Genomic DNA, 19,655 nt, shown 5'->3' on the forward strand with positions numbered 1-19,655 from the left:
TCTGGTATATGATGGAGCAATTGACCTAGTGAAACTAGCATCTAATTGTTCAATTAGAGGCCTACTTTGATATCTAATGATTCAATAACACAAAAGGGTGTTTTATGCATAAATAAAAATAGTTAGCCATACAAAAGAGTGGAAATCCTTCAACAAAACTGAGGTAGCAATAGACCTTACTTGGAGCAAATTCAAATAGCTTCTACAAAAAGATGTCCATCCAATCAAATTTTTGAAAGATTGCTAGAATCAATAGCACTACCTTTGATAGAGATGGCACTAGAAAGTGCAAGATTACACAAATAAGTTTCGAAAATAAATGACAACGTTAGGGATTTCAATTATAGAGCCACAGGCCTTACAAAAATATACAATTATATTGCATGAAAGAATCAAAGTTGAGATGAGACTTTTCAAAGTTCTTGACGTCAGTAGTGCTAGTAATATTACCACGGTTATAAAGAGGAAAAACAAGGCAGGAAAAGGAAAATTTAAAAAAGAAAAGGCATACAAACTTATAGGGGAATCTAGCCTCATAAAAAGGTAATTCCATAACCTTGAAGTTGAATTTTGATAAATATTGTAAGCATTGTAAAATTACAAGGCATATGTATGAAGAGTGTTGGAAGCTCCACCTAAAGTTATTCCTAAAGAAATGGCAAAGGAGAACAAAATCAAATGTACAACAAGAACAATAGTGATAGACTTTAATAATGTTTTTGAGCTTGAGCAAGTTGATAGTCCGTATATGAGCTTGTCTTTGATGGCCAAGTCGAAGTTGACAAATTTGTGTTTACAAAAGTCACCAAATGTGAAGGAAGAATTATTCACTTTGCTCATGCAAGTAAAGCAGGAGATAATTACCACCATAATTGATAGCAGTCGTTAGAAAAATATTATCTCCACAAACTTGATGCAGAAGTTTAGATTGGAGACGATGCCACATCCAAAAACCAATTCATTGATGAAGCAATGTGTGAAGTTAAGCTCCTTAACATTTGTTAGGTACTTCTTAGAAATTTATACCTATGGGATTGAGATGCTATCTACTATTGTCATGAATAAAAATATCAGCTCCAAAAAGAAGTGAAGAATACATCATTAGAAGAGATAGCACTCCCAAATGGAAGACATAGTGATTTTTGGACAAGTAAAAAGACTGGTGAATGCATGTAAAAAATTCATACTAATGGCATCACAACTATCAGGAGTTAAATTCAAGCTGAGTCCAAGAATTAGCAAGAGCTGGTTCCTTTTAGAAAAATTGGAATCATGGATTGATTAATTGGAGACATATTTTTTATCTTTAACAATTCAACAACTTTAAAAAAGAAAAGGCATACAAACTTATAGGGGAATCTAGCCTCATAAAAAGGTAATTCCATAACCTTGAAGTTGAATTTTGATAAATATTGTAAGCATTGTAAAATTACAAGGCATATGTATGAAGAGTGTTGGAAGCTCCACCTAAAGTTATTCCTAAAGAAATGGCAAAGGAGAACAAAATCAAATGTACAACAAGAACAATAGTGATAGACTTTAATAATGTTTTTGAGCTTGAGCAAGTTGATAGTCCGTATATGAGCTTGTCTTTGATGGCCAAGTCGAAGTTGACAAATTTGTGTTTACAAAAGTCACCAAATGTGAAGGAAGAATTATTCACTTTGCTCATGCAAGTAAAGCAGGAGATAATTACCACCATAATTGATAGCAGTCGTTAGAAAAATATTATCTCCACAAACTTGATGCAGAAGTTTAGATTGGAGACGATGCCACATCCAAAAACCAATTCATTGATGAAGCAATGTGTGAAGTTAAGCTCCTTAACATTTGTTAGGTACTTCTTAGAAATTTATACCTATGGGATCGAGATGCTATCTACTATTGTCATGAACAAAAATATCAGCTCCAAAAAGAAGTGAAGAATACATCATTAGAAGAGATAGCACTCCCAAATGGAAGACATAGTGATTGTTGGACAAGTAAAAAGACTAGTGAATGCATGTAAAAAATTCATACTAATGGCATCACAACTATCAGGAGTTAAATTCAAGCTGAGTCCAAGAATTAGCAAGAGCTGGTTCCTTTTAGAAAAATTGGAATCATGGATTGATTAATTGGAGACATATTTTTTATCTTTAACAATTCAACAACTTAAGAAAGCTAAATGGTTCACATGGAACATGGAGAAACCAGTTCTCCCATCTATGGTTCTAGTGTCACAAGGAGCTAGCTCTCTTTCAACAAGCAAAGGAAGTCATGATCTAAGAGGATCTTTTAGTACCACTCCAACATCAACCATCCTACATTAGCATCATTGGTAGCTGATGGTTGCAAGTAATAGTAGACAAAGACTTGGGATAATTGGTTTAGGGTGGGGGGGGGGGTGTTGGGGGAGGGGAGAAAGGGCAGAATAAAAAAAAAAATTAGATCAATATATATTTACTTTATCCTTATTTTTCTTAGCAAGTGAAGGATTAAGATACATCATACATAAAGAAAAGAATAAATAACCTAAAAAATTCATAATTTTGATAATTGTATTAATTTTATCAATTAGAATATGAATGGAGAAAGGATAGAATAAAAAAATCCAGATAAGCAAATATTTGTTTTTGTTAGATTTATGACCCAAAATCCTAATTAATTTAGAAGACCTTTTCCTAATTTGAGTGGAAGAAATATTCCTTAATAGAATGGAGGTATATTTTCTATGTAGAGTAGAACTCTTATTTTAGCGTTATTCCTAAATTGAGCAGGGCTCCTAATTAGATTAAGATTAAGGGAATTAACACTATAAATAGGAGAATGGTGAAAAAGTTATTTAGCTTTCAGCTCATGGAGTGGGGTTGTAAATTCTTGTCTATTGGTGAGAGGGCTCTTACCCATATAGTTGAAGACACCCTTTGTAGTGTAGTCGTTAAAGTAATAAATATATTGGATTATATTTAGAAGAGACTGAGAGGACTAACTAATATATTTACTATGAGCAGTTATGTAGTGAGGGTTCTCTTGAGTGTAATTAGGTTAATGGGTAGTATAGTTTGAGCTTTTAATTGATGATTATATTTATTGATGATGGAAGATGGCATGCTCATGGATGTAGCCTTATATTGAGAAGGTGAACCAAATAAATATTAGTGTTTTATGTGTTTACTTTGTGATACACTTGTATTATATATATGTTTTTAAGTACATTTGTATACTATTTCATAGCATTTAGGCAAGCAATCTCATGCATAGTCCTTAATTTCATTAACTTTTGTGATTTCCATTGACAAACCCTCAATTTCATGTTTTTTGCATTATTTCAGGTGTTTGGATGAAGTTCCAAGGTATAGGAGTACAAAAGAAAGCTTGGAAAAACACAAAGGGAAGAGAAGTGTTGCTGATACACTTTACACTGGTCATGTAAGCAAAGACACAGACCTGTGTAACCTGCTGCCAAAGGAAAGTTGAGAAAGACAAGGAAGAAATGCAGTAAACGGGTCGTGTACTTAGACCAGTGTAAATCATGGTGATCTGTGTAAGTCTCTGCCTGGCTAGGTTTGAAGAATTCTCTTAAGAACGAAAGTACATGGGCTGTGTACTTCGACCCGTGTAACCTCCTATGCCCTATGTAACCTTCAGTGACATTGCGAGATGCAAACCTTCAGAACTCCAGTTAGTTACATGGCCCTGGGCCGTGTAGTGATACACGGGTCGTGTATCCATTAACAGTCAGCTTCCTGATTTTGCTCTAGCTGTAGTTTTTGATAGAGAGAAGAGACTCCTCACACCTTAGGGACTCTAAAAACCTAACCCTAGGCCATTCAATATAAATAGAGGCTGCAGATAACTGAAAAGAGGATAAGGGGAAGAAAAGGGAAATCCTAGAGCCTCATAATCACTCACAGCCATCTAGAAGAGCAGGACATCAGTGTCAAGGAGGAGCCTTCAGCCAAAGTTCCACAAGATCAAAGCTGCAGATCCTCTTCGGTTCTTTCATTCTATTTCTTTTAGAGGATTTTTATTGTCTTTTGCGTTGTTATTATCATGTTTGCTAAACTCACTATGAGTAAGTAATTTTCATATTCTGGAATTAGGAGAGTAATGCTTGTAATCATTATTATGGACAAACATTAAGTTTTATTTATTGAATTTAAGATTGGTTCCTTGATTTAATTTCTTGTGATCTTAATGCATGCTATGTGCTGGTACCCACTTAGTATTGATTACAGATATTAATTGAAGGACTGAAAGGTGAAGATTAATATTAAAAAATCGAGATTTTGAACCTAGGAAATCAGACCTAGAAATAAGCTGATGACCTTTGTGGAGTTCCAAAATTAGTCAAAGATCTTAAAAGGTTTTAATTAATTTAATTGCCATGAAAGTAGGGTTTAGGTTAATTAAAATACACCCTAGGTACCTTGAGAGAAAATCGAGATTTTGAACCTAGGAAATCTGACCTAGAAATAAGCTGATGACCTTTGTGGAGTTCCAAAATTAGTCAAAGATCTTAAAAGGTTTTAATTAATTTAATCGCCATGAAACTAGGGTTTAGGTTAATTAAAATACACCCTAGGTACCTTGAGAGAGGACTTAGGATATCTTAGGATTAATTTCCATCAAGGCAAACAATTCTCAATCCAGTAAATAGACGAGATTACATCCATAGTAAGATTAAAGTGTGAAAACTTAATTTTGGAATTATTTCAAAATAGATTATTCCATTTTAAGTTTATTATTCTAGTATTTAAAATAGACATGTGACACCCCTCATCCGTCTACAGTGTAGCCGAACAAGGCATGTCACACTGAGTGCCGGAGTACCTGATCTTATCTTATCTTATTTTCTAAATACTCATTTGATTGATTAAAAAGGCTTTTATATGAAATTCATATCATTCTTAGTCTTTATTTAAAATTTTACATTAATTTGAATATCCGCAAATTTTTATAGAAAATCCGGCAGAGTACTGGCTGTAATTTAAAAAAATAGTTCTTCAGAACCTATTAAAAACACTCCCAATTATATTTTTCATATCTCCAAACTCCAAATATATTTAACATAATCTCATAAAATCTCAATTTCTCAAACTCAAAATTTCCATTCATTCCAAGCATAAATAAGTATTCATATCTACAAAGAAATATTCAATTCATATATCAAAATTCTCAAACTTTATTAATTTACATAATTTACAAACTACTTACATAAATTTATAATTTACATGAAATAAAAATTAATTACATATGAAAAAGCTAATTTATTAATTTACATCAAATACACATTAAATACAATTTCATAATTTACATTATAACATAATGATTAATTATAATGCACACATTACATAGTATGACCTATATGAGCCCTATCTATATGCATTGTTAAGGATGTGACAACTTTGGACACTCTGCAAATCTGAACTCCAAAGTCCCAGTCTAATGTCCACTGGACCTTATCTTCAGTACATACGCGAGGAAACAAATCTATCGCGCTAAGCATTGCTGCTTAGAGGTGCAATAATATAACAAATAAATAATATACAAATAAAGATAGAAATAAAATATAATTCGGATAATTAAGATTTAATTATACTTCATATGAGGTTTCTAAAATTAAATATATTTTATCCTAATTTAACCCTCTTTGGAGGTGCTTAGTTCATAAATTTACAGTAATAATGTACAATATAAAAGTGATCTAAAAATATTAAATTTTATGTTTGTATTATTATGTAAGACACATTTGAAATATTTATTTAAATTATAATTCTTTTGCTAATCTTTTTATCACTTCCTCAATATTTTTTAGGTTATCTTAGATCATTTTATAATAATTAAAATTCTTAGAGTTATTTCATAATAGATAAATTTTAATATTAATCTAGTTCATGTCAAGTCTTTCTAATAAATAATTTATTAGAGCTAATCTAATTTATTTCAGGTCTTTCTAACTTGTTTATTTAATTTCTGATATTTTAATTTCTAATATTCTTAATTTATTTCACTGCCCAAATAGCTTATGATAGGCTGACTAAACTGGATAAGCGGGTCACTAGGCACTGGACACCGTGATGTCTCGGGCCATCATACCATGGGACGTGAAATACGGAACGTCAACCACGTATGCAGTCAGTATGGCTAAAAAGCCATGGTAAGAGATAATCAGATACTTGGGCATATAAGCCACGAATGCAGATATAAAGCTAGAAATAAAGGCATAAAGCCTTACGCAGTATTACTCAAACAATACCCTATTGGCATACCAATCTATCCAATCTGACACACGTGTCTAGGCAATACATGGAACATAAGTACCATTAAGTGTTAATATATTTTGTTTTATTATTTCATTATTTCATTATAAATTTCGATTATAATTTATAACATTTCAATTCTATTCATAGTAGAAGTATAAATTTCTAAAATACAATTCTACAAAAATTATGCATTCATCATAATTTATACATTCATTATATCATTCATATTAATCATAATTCACAACAATGGTTCTTATGTACTATTGTACTTAAAATATTCTTCCTTTCTCTCCTAATGAGAACTAATATCCCATTCACACATTTATATGATTCATTTATTCATTACAAAATTTATATGAATTATTATTTGCAATTCAAGAAATATTTTTACCTTCTAAGTATTTATGATTCTCCTTATTTCCTCTCATATACTATTTATGGGGTAAGATATTATTATTGTTATTCTAGTTACGATGAAACATATATCCTCATAATAACTTCGTCTTATCTATACATTTGACAATCTACTTAAGTTAATTTTAATTTCATATTTCGAGTTGAATTATTAATGTATTATAAATTCTATTTGTGGTGGGCATATAGGCCCTAACTACTTATTCACATGATTTAGGTGAATTACCATTCATTGTTCAACTAATCCATGATCATTTCATGGATTTCAAATTTTTAGCCTTAATTTCTCTTATATCCTAGAGTCACTAAAATATAGGAATTTAAATTCACTAATCACATTATCTATATTAACCATTATAATAGCTTTTCTAATTTATTATACCATTTCCTATATCATTGGGGTCATTCAAATTCACCAATCACAAATTACTTATCACATCCTATATTTAACAATTACAATATTTTTCTAGTTTATTTTACTATTTCACATAATTTAGTGGTTACTATTCATACATTACTATTCACTCTAATTGTTGACTTTTTCAAGCATAATATGTATACAAATTTTAGATATATAATTATACCACAATTTGGGTTTTAAATTTGTTGGCATTGATTGCCAATTATAATTCAAAGCCTCCTAGAAGTATTTTCAAAAATTTAGTTTTTGTGTCCTATGTTTACTGTTCCATTAGTCTAAGCTACAGTGAGAATTTGACAAACTTTTCTTTATCAAAATTGTTTCTTTATGTGTCTTCTTTAATTCCCTTTTTGAATCACTCTAGTTAGAGTTTTGTAGCTCAAGTTATGGCCAAATCACCATAACTGACAGGATTGGCCATTGTCCAGAAATTCTAGGCAAATCTTGGTTCTGGTAGTTTTGGTGTCCTAACTTTGGCTAATAATTTGAATTGGTTATGGTCATAATTTGGGTTTCTGTTCTTCATGCAAGTTGTTCTAAATTGTCTAAGCTTTCCATTGACATAAAAATCAGGTCATTTGAACCTTTCTACACCAAGTTATGGCCAAATGAACGAACATTGTTTATTTGGTCAATTTTTTTCCAGGTCCAGAATTGGTTATCCAGATTTGGCCAAGTTTTAGGTCATCCTAAGTTAGTTTTCTAGGAAGAGTTTTTTTTATCAAAGTTGTGTCATTATGTGTCTAGTTTAACCCCAAATTATCCTTGCACCAATTAAAGTTACACAAATCAAGTTATTGAATCTTACCACACTGGACTCAAGCCCAGTAATTCTGGCACATTAGGGGCAGCCTACCAATTCACTTCTTAATGCCACAGCTCATTCTAAATTAAGGTCAATCCACCATAAATGGTCACTAATTGACCATTAAAACTCAAATTAAATACCTAAGCATCAAATCTCCAATTTCTTCATAAACCCTAACCCTAAAATCCATTACTTCCTTCAACACACATAATTCAACATCTAACTCAACTCTACTCATCAGAAACCACTTCTAAGCAACTCAATTTAAACAATTCAACAAATTTCAACCTCCTCCCATGGCTATCGAAATTTCTTGGTGTTCATACACATATGTTTGATTTCAATTTTCTTGCAATTTCTTACTCAATTCAAGTCCCTAACATAGAATAAAGAGAGAGAGATGTGAAAAGTAAGCACTAATCTTACTGAGCATAATTATCTCTTAGTCAAACTTCAATTTTCCTTCACTTTCCTTCTCTTTCTTGGCTGCCAAATACTTCTCCAAGGTGTGGGAGTAATTTTTGGTGAAAGGAATTATAGGTTTTGGGATAGGATTTGCTAGGAAATTAAGTGAGAAAAGAGAAATAAATGGTGAACACTTCTTCCATGAAGTCGGCCAAGCTTGGAGGTGGAAGACAACTTTTGATTTTTTTTTTTATCCATTTTTAATCCTTTTGTATCTTTAATTCAAGTTTGTCAAATTTTAATTGGTTGGAAGGCTTAATTACATCATGCATGATGTCATAAGTTTAATTATATTGCATTTTCTTTTATGTTTCTTTCTTTGGAAGACATTTGGAAGACATTTTCCTAATTTGAGTGGAAGAAATATTCCTCAATAGAATGGATGTATATTTCCTATATAGAATAAAACTCTTATTTTAGTGTTTTTCCTAAATTGAGTGGGACTCCTAATCAGATTAAGATTAAGGGAATTAATACTATAAATAGAAAAATGATAAAAAAGTTATTTGGCTTTTAGCTCATAGAGTAAGGTTGTCATCCATTGCAGAGAAAGGCTTTGCCAATTACTGAAGATTTAGCTTTACCCATTGATGAGAGGCTCTTGCCCATTGTAGTCCCAATGAGAGAAAGAGGCTTTGACCTAAGGTGGAGAAAGGAAATAGAATTCAAGAGGAAGGAATTATTTTCCATTGGTGAGAAGGATCTTGCCCATATAGTTGAAGACACCCTTTGTAGTATAATAGTTAAAGTAGTAAATATATTAGATTATGTCTAAAAGAGACTGAGAGGACTTACTAATGTATTAGGTTATATAGTGAGGATTCTCTTGGTTTGATGGGTATTTAGTTTAAGCATGTAATTAACGATTATATTTATTGATAGTGGATGATGGCATGTCTGTGGTTGTAGCTCAATGTTAAGAGGGTAAACCACTAATTATTATTATTATTATTATTATTATTATTATTATTATTATTATTATTATTATTATTATATCTAAAAATTTAAACTTGTTTATAAAGGCATTTCACATGTGAATGCTTATTAAAATTTAAACATAAATAAATACAAACCTAGCTTATTTAGTATGAAATTTTTGCAATTAATAAACGGGAACATCTGAAAATTCAAACTCTAATTTCTTTTCTTTTTTTTGTCTGAAATGATCTGATATCAAAATAATAAACCACTTAACTTTAAAAGTTAAATTTATAATTAAAAATTTCAGGAATATATAGTTTTATATCTCTAATATATATATATATATATATATATATATATATATATATATATATATATATATATATATATATATATATATATATATATATATATATTATCGAAAAGCAGAAGAGACTAGTTTTAAACTTACTAATAAACATAAAATCAAAATTAAAAATATAAGGAGACACAAATGCTTATAAATATTTTGTTTGACTAATACATATATATAATGCATAAGGAAAATTGCAAGTGTTTTTGTGATTAATGTGTGACAAAATGGAAGTTGTAGTGAAATTCAGCATTGAGTCCATTCATACCATGATGGATAAAATTGGAAAGTGGAAAAATAACCGCTATGAAATTTTTTAGTTAAAAAATTTTAATTTCTTAATAAAATTTTGCTTGCTTATAAAAAAAAATTATGAAATTTCTTTATCATTACCCTAAAGAAAAAAATAAAAATAAAAATTATAAATATCTAGCCAGTTTGTTTGGTGCTAAAAACAATAAAAAGTCTTTCAATTTATAATTGAGCATTTGATTGTGAAGTTGAAATTTGCAGAGTGACATTATGAGACCAAGAAGATTTAGCCTTAATTTGAGGCATGAAGATGTGCTTTGCAAGACAACTGTGAGAAAAGTGAAAAAAAAAAAAAAAAAAAAAAAAAAAAAAAAAAAACTTAGTAAAAACTTAATTTTCTTCATATGATAAATGCTTACATATCACTTTCTTTAAGACTTAAGGTTTTATCTCTTATTCAAATTGGCATAATTTTTAGTGCTTTTCTTTAACCTCAAGTCAAATTTTAAGTGGAACATTCCTTATGGTAATTATACATAAGGTACGTTATTATTATTATGGGGTCTTTGGTTTAGTTATATGATGTATTGATAGATATTCAAATAGTTGAATCAATCAATTTTATAAACTTATTAAAATTATAATAATAAGATTATTTATCGGCTATAGTTTGTATCAATTTTATTTTTAAAGTTTTTTTCCCTCGTTTGTTGACAACTAATTTATTTTTTTTATTTAAACTATATTGCTCTTTTAAAATTTATTAAACACAATTTTTTTTTGTCTTCAAATGAATTTTTTATATTAATATGTTATTTAAAATTATAAGAAATAATAGATAAATATAAAAATATTACAAAATAGATAAATATAAAAATATTATAAATTAATGTTCATTCTTATAGGATAAAATATATATATATATATATATATATATATATATATATATATATATAAAATAATTATTTATTTTAAAATTATATTTTTAATTATTATATATATTATATAATAAATTAATAATTATATATTTATTTCAATAATAAAATAAATAATATTATATATAACCTTATTAATCATTTTATGTATATATCAACACCAACAATTAGACATAATTTTACCAAACACTTAAGGTACATTAACTACAATCGATTATTAGTTATTAACTATCAATTATTAGGATAACAACTATTAACTATTAATTATTGATTGTACAAAATGGCTAATTCAAATAGTTCTTTATTTTTCAAAATATGTTTTTTTTTTCTTCATTTTTGTGCGGCAGTTCAAGGGCTGCAAACCCTATAATGCTAATTATACATGACTAATTCTTTTAATAAGCAACTTATAATTAATAGCCTTTTATTTGAACAAGTAATTAATTAATGTAATAGTTCCAAGGATAAGCATTTCAAATTAAAAAAAAAAATCGAATAATTAATTAGAAATTTTAGTTTCTTTTTTGATAATTCAGTTTAATGTAATTTTTTATTTTAAAAAATTTAGTTTATTTAATGTGGTTCGGTTTTTAAGAAAAATAGGTTCAATTGAATCAAATAGTTTAGTTTTCTAAATTAATTTTATTAGACCTTAAATTAGATTTTAAAATAGAAAATATAATTAAAATTAAGTTTGAAATGAGTGCAAAATAAGTTTTAAAAAGTTTAAAATGATCTTTCAAATCAAACCGATTCAAATCAAATTGAATTGATTTGATTCAATTTGGTTTGCATAAATTTTTAATTTATTTAGTTTGATTTGATTTTATTATTATTTTTTTCTCTAATTTAGTTTAGTTCTGTTTGATTTAAAAGTTACCGAATTAAATGTTCTTGTTTTTTTTTTTTTTTTGTGGGGGGGGGGGGGGGGGGGGGGGGGGGGGTTGGGGGTTTGGAGGATGCAAAGAGAGATTTTTCAAGTGTCAAAATGTGCGTGTTGACTGGAAACTTACGAGAATAATTTGGCACATTTTCTTCATATTTTTCATGAAGTTCATGTGTGTGTGCTTAATAAATATATGCAAAAGACATATCATAATGACCTCAACTTTAATCGCGTTTTATTAACGTAATAATTTTATTTCGTCCAAAAGATACATGAACGATTACTATAAATATGGCATTAAAGTGGATTACGCGCTTTTTTTTAGTTGAAATTGGAGACGATTGTGATGATGGTATCATGTGTACCATTCAACTCCAACTTTGACTGTACTACTACAGAAAAGTCACTCTTGGTTAGTATATTATTTAACTCTCACTATGATCATTAGTGTAGGTCTTTGGTGAAAGTTTCTTGTCCCCATTACAAGAAATTTTTGTTGGAGGTATAAAATTGTATTGTAACGATTATTTATATGCTTGAGTTTTGGAGAAATTACAAAAGGTACCTTATGGTTATACATATTTTAAAATCAAGATCTGAAGTGAAGTTTATGACAAAGTGATATTCTATAGTTATATGTCGTTAACAAAAAGAGGATTTTGTATAAATGGCATCATTTTAATATATTATATTGTTGCTATTATTTTATTTTATAGATTATAAATAAAGAAGGCATGTATTGTAATCAACTATAGTCTTAGCTGGTAACAGAGAATCTTGAATCATTCACACTCAGAAATAATGTCCTCAAGAGTCAAAGAAAAATGGGAAGAGAAAGTAAGGGTTGGTTTCACCTTTGGCACAATCATATGGTCAGCCTCACCATTAAGGATTTGTAAGACTCTTCTCATTGTAGGTCTCTCATGCTATCTAGGTTAGCACAACTCAAGCCCACAAGTAGCAACCTCCTTATTTCTTCCTCATTCTAATAACCATTTAGCCTTTTATCAACTGCTTCAATGATCTTCTCCTAACTATGCAATCCCCAAACCCAATCAATCACATTCACTATTTTTGGCTTTTTGCTTCTCTCTTGATTGGTCTTTTGCCACAAGCAACTTCAAGCATCATCACACTATCGCTAAAAACATCATTTTTCTTTGTTGCTTTCCCATAGTGAAGATACTTAGGAGTTAAATACCCCATTGTTCCAACAATAAGTGTACAAACAAGACTCTTGTCATGATCCATTAGCCTTAAGAATCCAAATCACTTAGCCTCACATTGAAATTTTCATCTAGCATTGTGGGTAGTTAGTTGATTTGAGATTGAGAATTGGTTTGGACAAGGGTGTGTAAGGAAATGGTGCGAGGAAGGATATGATGGCTTTGATAGTGGAAGGAGACGAAGGATGGGTCTAGACATGCTTTTTAATTTTTTTTTTAATTTCAATTCAAATGAGACCCATTTTTATAATTAGAAAAAAGTTTTAATCAAATAATCAATGCCATATTAGCAAATATTAATGGTGTTATGGCAAAAAGCCTTCCTTTGCTAACATGTTTAACCATGAGGTTCACTTTGTCACAAACTTAATCTAAACCCTAACTTCAAAAAAGAGTGGAATCACATAGCACTTTTATGTAGTTTTAAATCAAGATCTAATGTAAAATTTATAACAAAGTGATACTTTATGGTTATGCACAGTTAGCAAAAAGAGGATTTTTTTTATAAATAAATTGCATTAGAGAAATGCTAATGTGGAATATATATATATATATATATATATATATATATATATATATATATATATATATATATATATATTGCTTTAATTTATATTTTTTACTATTATTTTATTTTATAGATTATAAATAAAGAAAGCATGTATTGCAATTAGCTATAGTCTGGTGCAATTACAGGAAATCTTAAATCATTCACTCTGTTGAATCTAGGTGTCTTAATCCATGTTTTAATGTTAATAAACAATTAATGTGCTACTAATATACTTTGAAAGTGTTTGTGTTGAATTTGTAGGCTCTAGATTCGAAATTGCCAAATTGCTTCAAATCAAGGTTAAGGAAGAGCAAGATAAGGAAGGAAACATTTATGGGACCCTAAAATATAACTTTTATTTATTTTATATCTTGTAAATCTCATTTAATTAATTGTGTTAGCTCAAGTCTAGGTAGTACTGAGAATATCTTGTTCAACTTAGTTTTCACCTAATTCTTTACCAAGGGAAAATTAAATAAATTTTTCAAAAATGAAAAAGTAATTTGGAAAAGTGTTTTAGTTGAAAAATACATTGAATTAACTTTCTAATGGTTCAAACAGATAAAAAATTCGAGTTCAGATCAAAAGGTTATGAGTTTTTAAAAAAACTTTTAATTTCTTAGTGTCTTTACTTGTAACTTTTTCTTAACCAAGGGGGAGTAAAATGAAATTTTCACATTTGAGAAATGCAAATTTGTTTTTGAAAGTGTTTTCATTGAAAAGTTTATCAAATTAGCTTTCCAACAGTTCAAACGGATCGAAAATCCGAGTTCCGGTCAAAAAGTTATGCATTTTCGAAGCCTAAGTGCCATTTTGACACTTTCTGTCCAGAGAGCACTTCGGCAGCCAAAAGTGGGAAGTTCGGTAGCCAAAGTTCATTCTTTAAATCATAGTTTTTGAGCATTAAAAGCCATTTTGTCCAGAGAGTACTCCGGCAACCGAAAGTGGAAACTTCAGCAGTTGAAAGTGACTTTTCAAAAGCTATTTTTTGATGCTCAAACCTGCAGCAGCTGAAGTAAATAAATTCGGCAGCCGAACCTAGGTTTCTACAACTCGATAAAACAAAACTTTACGTGGTTGAATGGCTAGTTTAGTATTTAATGCACCCCCAAAGGTTATTTTCTTGCAAAAACTATAAATAGGCACCATTTATGACTAGAAACAATTTTTACAACAACAATTCTTTTTGGAAATTTTTTGTGTTCTAAAGATTTTATTCATTCTTTCTCTCTAGAACTTGAGCTACCATATTTAATATTGAGAACTTGATATTTGAGTTGTAAATTCTTTGTTCTGAGAGTTCATTCAAGGTTGTTGTGAGCACTTATTATAATTTTGAGTGTGATAAAGCTTTAAATAGCTCTTAAGTGTAAAGGGATTTGTAAAAGAGCAAGGGTTTGCTCTTGCGGTGATTGTAAGGGGTTTATTCTTCACCCAAAGAAGAAATTTAGTGGAGTTAACTCTCAAGGAGGGCCTTTAGGAGAGGACTGTGACACCCCTTACCCGTTCTACAATGTAGCTGAGCAAGGTATGCCACATTCAGTGTCGGAGCACTCTATCTTATACCATATTAACTTAATTTTCATTTATTCATATTTGTCCATGTATCGAAATTTTTTTTATCACAATTTATTTTTGTGGAGACCCAGATAGAATCTCCTCTGTTTTATTAGCGTTTGGCGGGTTCCATTATTTACCTATTAAAAATCTCATATCATATGTCATACTATCCATCTCATTCTTTTCCATATCATGTCATATCATCATGGCTCATAAAAATTCCAAGTAAATATTCTTCATTTCATTCATATAAAATTCATATACAATAATTTACAATTTATTTATAATCACAAAATGAATTACATTATTTACTTATGTACAATGAACAACGTACAAAATCTAGATACACATGGGCCCTACCAAAAAAAAAAAGGACTGCTAGGATGACCTGTCACACTACTGCAAAGTCTGCTCCAACTCACTGTCTGAACCGGTCCTACTCACCAGTACCTATGCGATAGAAAAACCAACGCGCTAAGCATAATGCTTAGTAATGCATAATTTAAAGTAAAAATAAACTAAGAAATTAAAATAAATGCTTCATGTAAAATCTTCATAAAATACCAAATTTCATGAGTTTTGAGTCATTTATAATTTTTATTGAACTTTGGAAGCAATTAAATTTATCAGGATCTTTTCTATTCATTTATCTCATATTCAGTCTTATTAAATTCATATCAGTAATCTCTTCATGTAATTATTTAATTTTAAAGCTTATTACTCATATTTGTACCCAAGTAACCTATAACAAACTACAAAGACTGGATACATAGGAGTATACTAAGTTAGACATCTGTATGGCTATCATGTATACATCGGTCATGTCAGACACAATGCCAGCAGGCAGGCATAAAACCAGAAAAATCATATCAGGTACAATGGCCAATGGGCAGACATAAAGCTAGAGTAATAACCATATCAAATAGATGTTATCTATCAATGATTATTCATGTGGGTAGTACTACAATCTCTAGTCCCTAATTGGTATACTAATCGAGCCATGCTATGTACATAAGTCTAGGTATACTTAAAGTAGTATTATTAAGTACTTATAGTTTCATTATTTCATGTTATATACTATTTGTATTTCATAGCATTTTCATGTTACTCGTGATGGAAAACATAAGTCCCACATGCATATTCATGTCACTTTCATGTTTAAAAATTCATATTAGTGAATTCCATATCATATGACAAGTCATTTTATGAACCTTTCTCAAGCTCCAGATTGGGTGTCTTAAATTCACCTAGCAAGTTGGTTAAGATGTAGCCATTGTTTGGCAACACTTCCTTCATGGAAGTTGTTCCTCTATGTCTTATCTTTGTTTTCCTTTCTAAATCATGTCATTTGGAGTTTTAGAACTCAAGTTATGGTCAAATTACCAAAACTAGTTCATTACCTCTTTATGGTTCTAGAACTAGGCAAATTCTGGAGTCAAACTTTGTCCAACCATTTAGACATGTTACAGTCATATTTAGGCCTAATTACCTTCATATGAGTTGTTCTCCTATGTATTAGGGTCACTCAGGTTCAAGAATCAAAATTTTTCAGGTTATGTAGAGTGAGTTATAGCCAATTAACTGGCCTGGACTTCTAAACCTTATGCCTTCAGGATTTCAGGTTCAGGTCAGTGTTTTTGATTCCTATTTTAGGGTTCTTACACTTAAAATCTGAGGAAGGTTCCTAAATCAAATTTGGGGACAGTTTGGCTCATTGAAGTTTCCTAGTGGGAGATATCATCTAAATACTATTATGGGGTCAAGTGGCTATTTAGGTTAATTTCAAGATTTGGGATACTGACTTGTTCTAACAATTTGCCCAAGTTCCATTAGGTTTTGGATTTTGGTCAAAACACCAAATTTGTAGTCCTAGGTCTCATGGAAATTTTGGCTTTGTTTTCACTGTATTTTCAGTTTTTTAGACCAAGTTATGGCATTTTTACCAAAACTGGTCGGGTAGGTCAAAATCCAGAATTTCAGGGCAGTTTTGGTTCTGGTCAGAATTATTGACCTAATCAATATGGTTGGGTTAGGGTCAGAAATGGGTTTTGTATTTTTCATGAAAAATGTGCTCGTATGTCTAACCTTTCCAATGGTTCAAGAATCAGGTCATTCTGACCTTCCTAATGTGAGTTATGGCCATTTGAACACTTACTATTTATATGGTCATTTTTTCAGGTCCAGCATATGGTCACCTAGATTCAAGCTAATTTTAGGTCATGTTAGGTTCAGTTTTTGAGTAGGGTCTCTTCATGAAAAATGTGGCTTTATGTCCTAAATTTCATCTCCAATTACCCTCACACCAATTGGAGCAATGTAGCTCAACTTATGGCTGCCTAAACATACTGGACTCATAGGTCCAAAATCCTGCACAAGCAATCACACTCCCAATTTCTCAATTCAATCAAACTACCAACTTCAAATTATGGTCAATCCATATCAAATGGTCACTAATTGACCTTAGTTACCTCAATTGAGTATCATATCAACAAATTCCCAAATTTCATGCAAAACCCTAACTTCCATAATCATCATTCATGCAAACTCATACCAAACTCATACCAAATCAACATATCCATCACATATGCTCATCAACAACAGTAATAGATAAATTAATTTCATCAAAAATAATCAAACCCCGAATCCTTTCATGGCTGCCGAAATTCACTCCTTTCATACACATATCAAATACATCATTTTTCATGCAATTCTTACTCCTTCTAACATGCTTATCATGATTAAAGAAGAGAGGTAGGAAAATCTTGCACTAACCTTCAACTTGACCAAGCTTTAACTTGAAAATTTCACTATTTCTACTCCTTGTTGCTACCAACTTCTTCTCCAAGGTGTAAGATAAACTTTTAATGTTGGGACTAATGGAAAATTATGGAAAACTCATGGGAAATTAAGCTAAAAAGAGAAGAAAATGGTGAGGAACTCTTAGCATAGTGATTCGGCCATGGGAGAACCAAGGAAGAAGATGAGATTTCTTTGGTCGAATTTGTCTTATATTCAATATTTATCCATTTTAGTTTATGTGTTAAATTTTTATTAGTGCAAATTTTTTTAATTAGGTCATCTTTGCATCATGCTTATATCATAAAGATTTATTTAAATTTTATTTCTTTTATTTTCTTTTCTTGTTTTCTCTACTCATTTTCATTACACAATTTCATAATTTTAATTCATGTTAATTATTTTATTCTCTCTCATTTTGATTGACATTTAGGTCAAAATTCAACACTGAGGGTGAAATGACCAAAATGCCCTTCATTGTGTTCATCGAGTTATAATTATCTTTACCTATTGGCTTTATTTCCTTGCATTCCGTTGACATTTTTATTGTCATTTAAACCTCCTAAATCCTTCAATTTCATCCCAAATAATTATTTTACAGGGTTCGCCATGAGTCTGGGGTTGGTAACTGTCTTCACAGTCGCTTCCCATTAGGGTCACCCATCGCTGTGACCTCTAGCTCATTTAACCGAGTTGCACTTCGCTTCTTTTATTTTTTTTCTTAGTTTTACTTAGTCTTTATTCAATCAATTTATGTCTACTCACTCTAGTTTGAGTGTAGCTCCAGACATCCTAGCTGTCCAAACAGACGTTAGTCATCGAAATAGTATAATTTATGGACTACCTAAAGTGAGGGCGTTACAAGGACGTAGGCTTGGGATAGCCGAACCTCTATAAATTTTTTGTGTCATCATTCTTCCTCTACTCTTCTTTGTGTCTAAATTTCTTTTAGTCTTTAATTTTGTAATTAGAACCCAATTCACCCCCCCCTTCTTGAGTTGCTACAAGGGACAATAAGTGGTATCAGAGCTGGTCTCCATTCAAAGGCTTAATCATCTTGGAGCAAAGATCAATGGCAATCCTCAATGCATAAGAAGGTCAATCGATAGTAAATGAGAAAATGTTAATAAAATAGAGGTAGTCTGGATCCATGTAGAAAGGTTTGAGTAGGTTATGAGGTCGGAAGATGAAGTTGGCTAGGAAAGAGGTTATGAGATCAGAATTCAAGATAAGAGATCTAAAATCGAGGCAAGCTCGATGAGTTATAAGATCAGAAAATTAAAAGGAACTCAGACCATAAGACACGAAACCTAGAATAGAGAAGTTCAGACAATAAATTATGAGGGAATAATAAAGGAGTTCAGACAGCAAAGAGATCGAGGAAATTATGAGGAAGATTGGTGAAGAGTTCGGATCAACATCCACGACTTTTAAACTCACTTTTCAAAATAGGGGGTCAAGAGAGAGTCCTTTCCTTGAAACAACCCCTGATGTTAATGAACACGGAAATCCTACAGACTCTTTTTTAACAAATCCCATCAAACAAATTTCAATATTCGGTTCACGGGAGAGTACTTCCAAGAACCCCAAATTTTATATCGAGACTTAATGGAGAGTTCTTCTCGAGATCATATTATTAAAGGGCAGTCCTCCCTTCAGCTCGTCTGAGTTAAATAAAAATATCATTAATAAAATTTTAAACAATTTAATAGGAAGCGATCTGAGTAAAGATTTTATGGATAATTATTACCGGTGATGAGATTTCCCTCCATTAACTGAGAATCCTCATTAAGGAAGGGAATTCTAAAGATTCCAATCAAT

The sequence above is a fragment of the Hevea brasiliensis genome, chromosome 6 (genome assembly GCF_030052815.1).
Source record: "Hevea brasiliensis isolate MT/VB/25A 57/8 chromosome 6, ASM3005281v1, whole genome shotgun sequence".
NCBI classification, from domain to species: domain Eukaryota; kingdom Viridiplantae; phylum Streptophyta; class Magnoliopsida; order Malpighiales; family Euphorbiaceae; genus Hevea; species Hevea brasiliensis.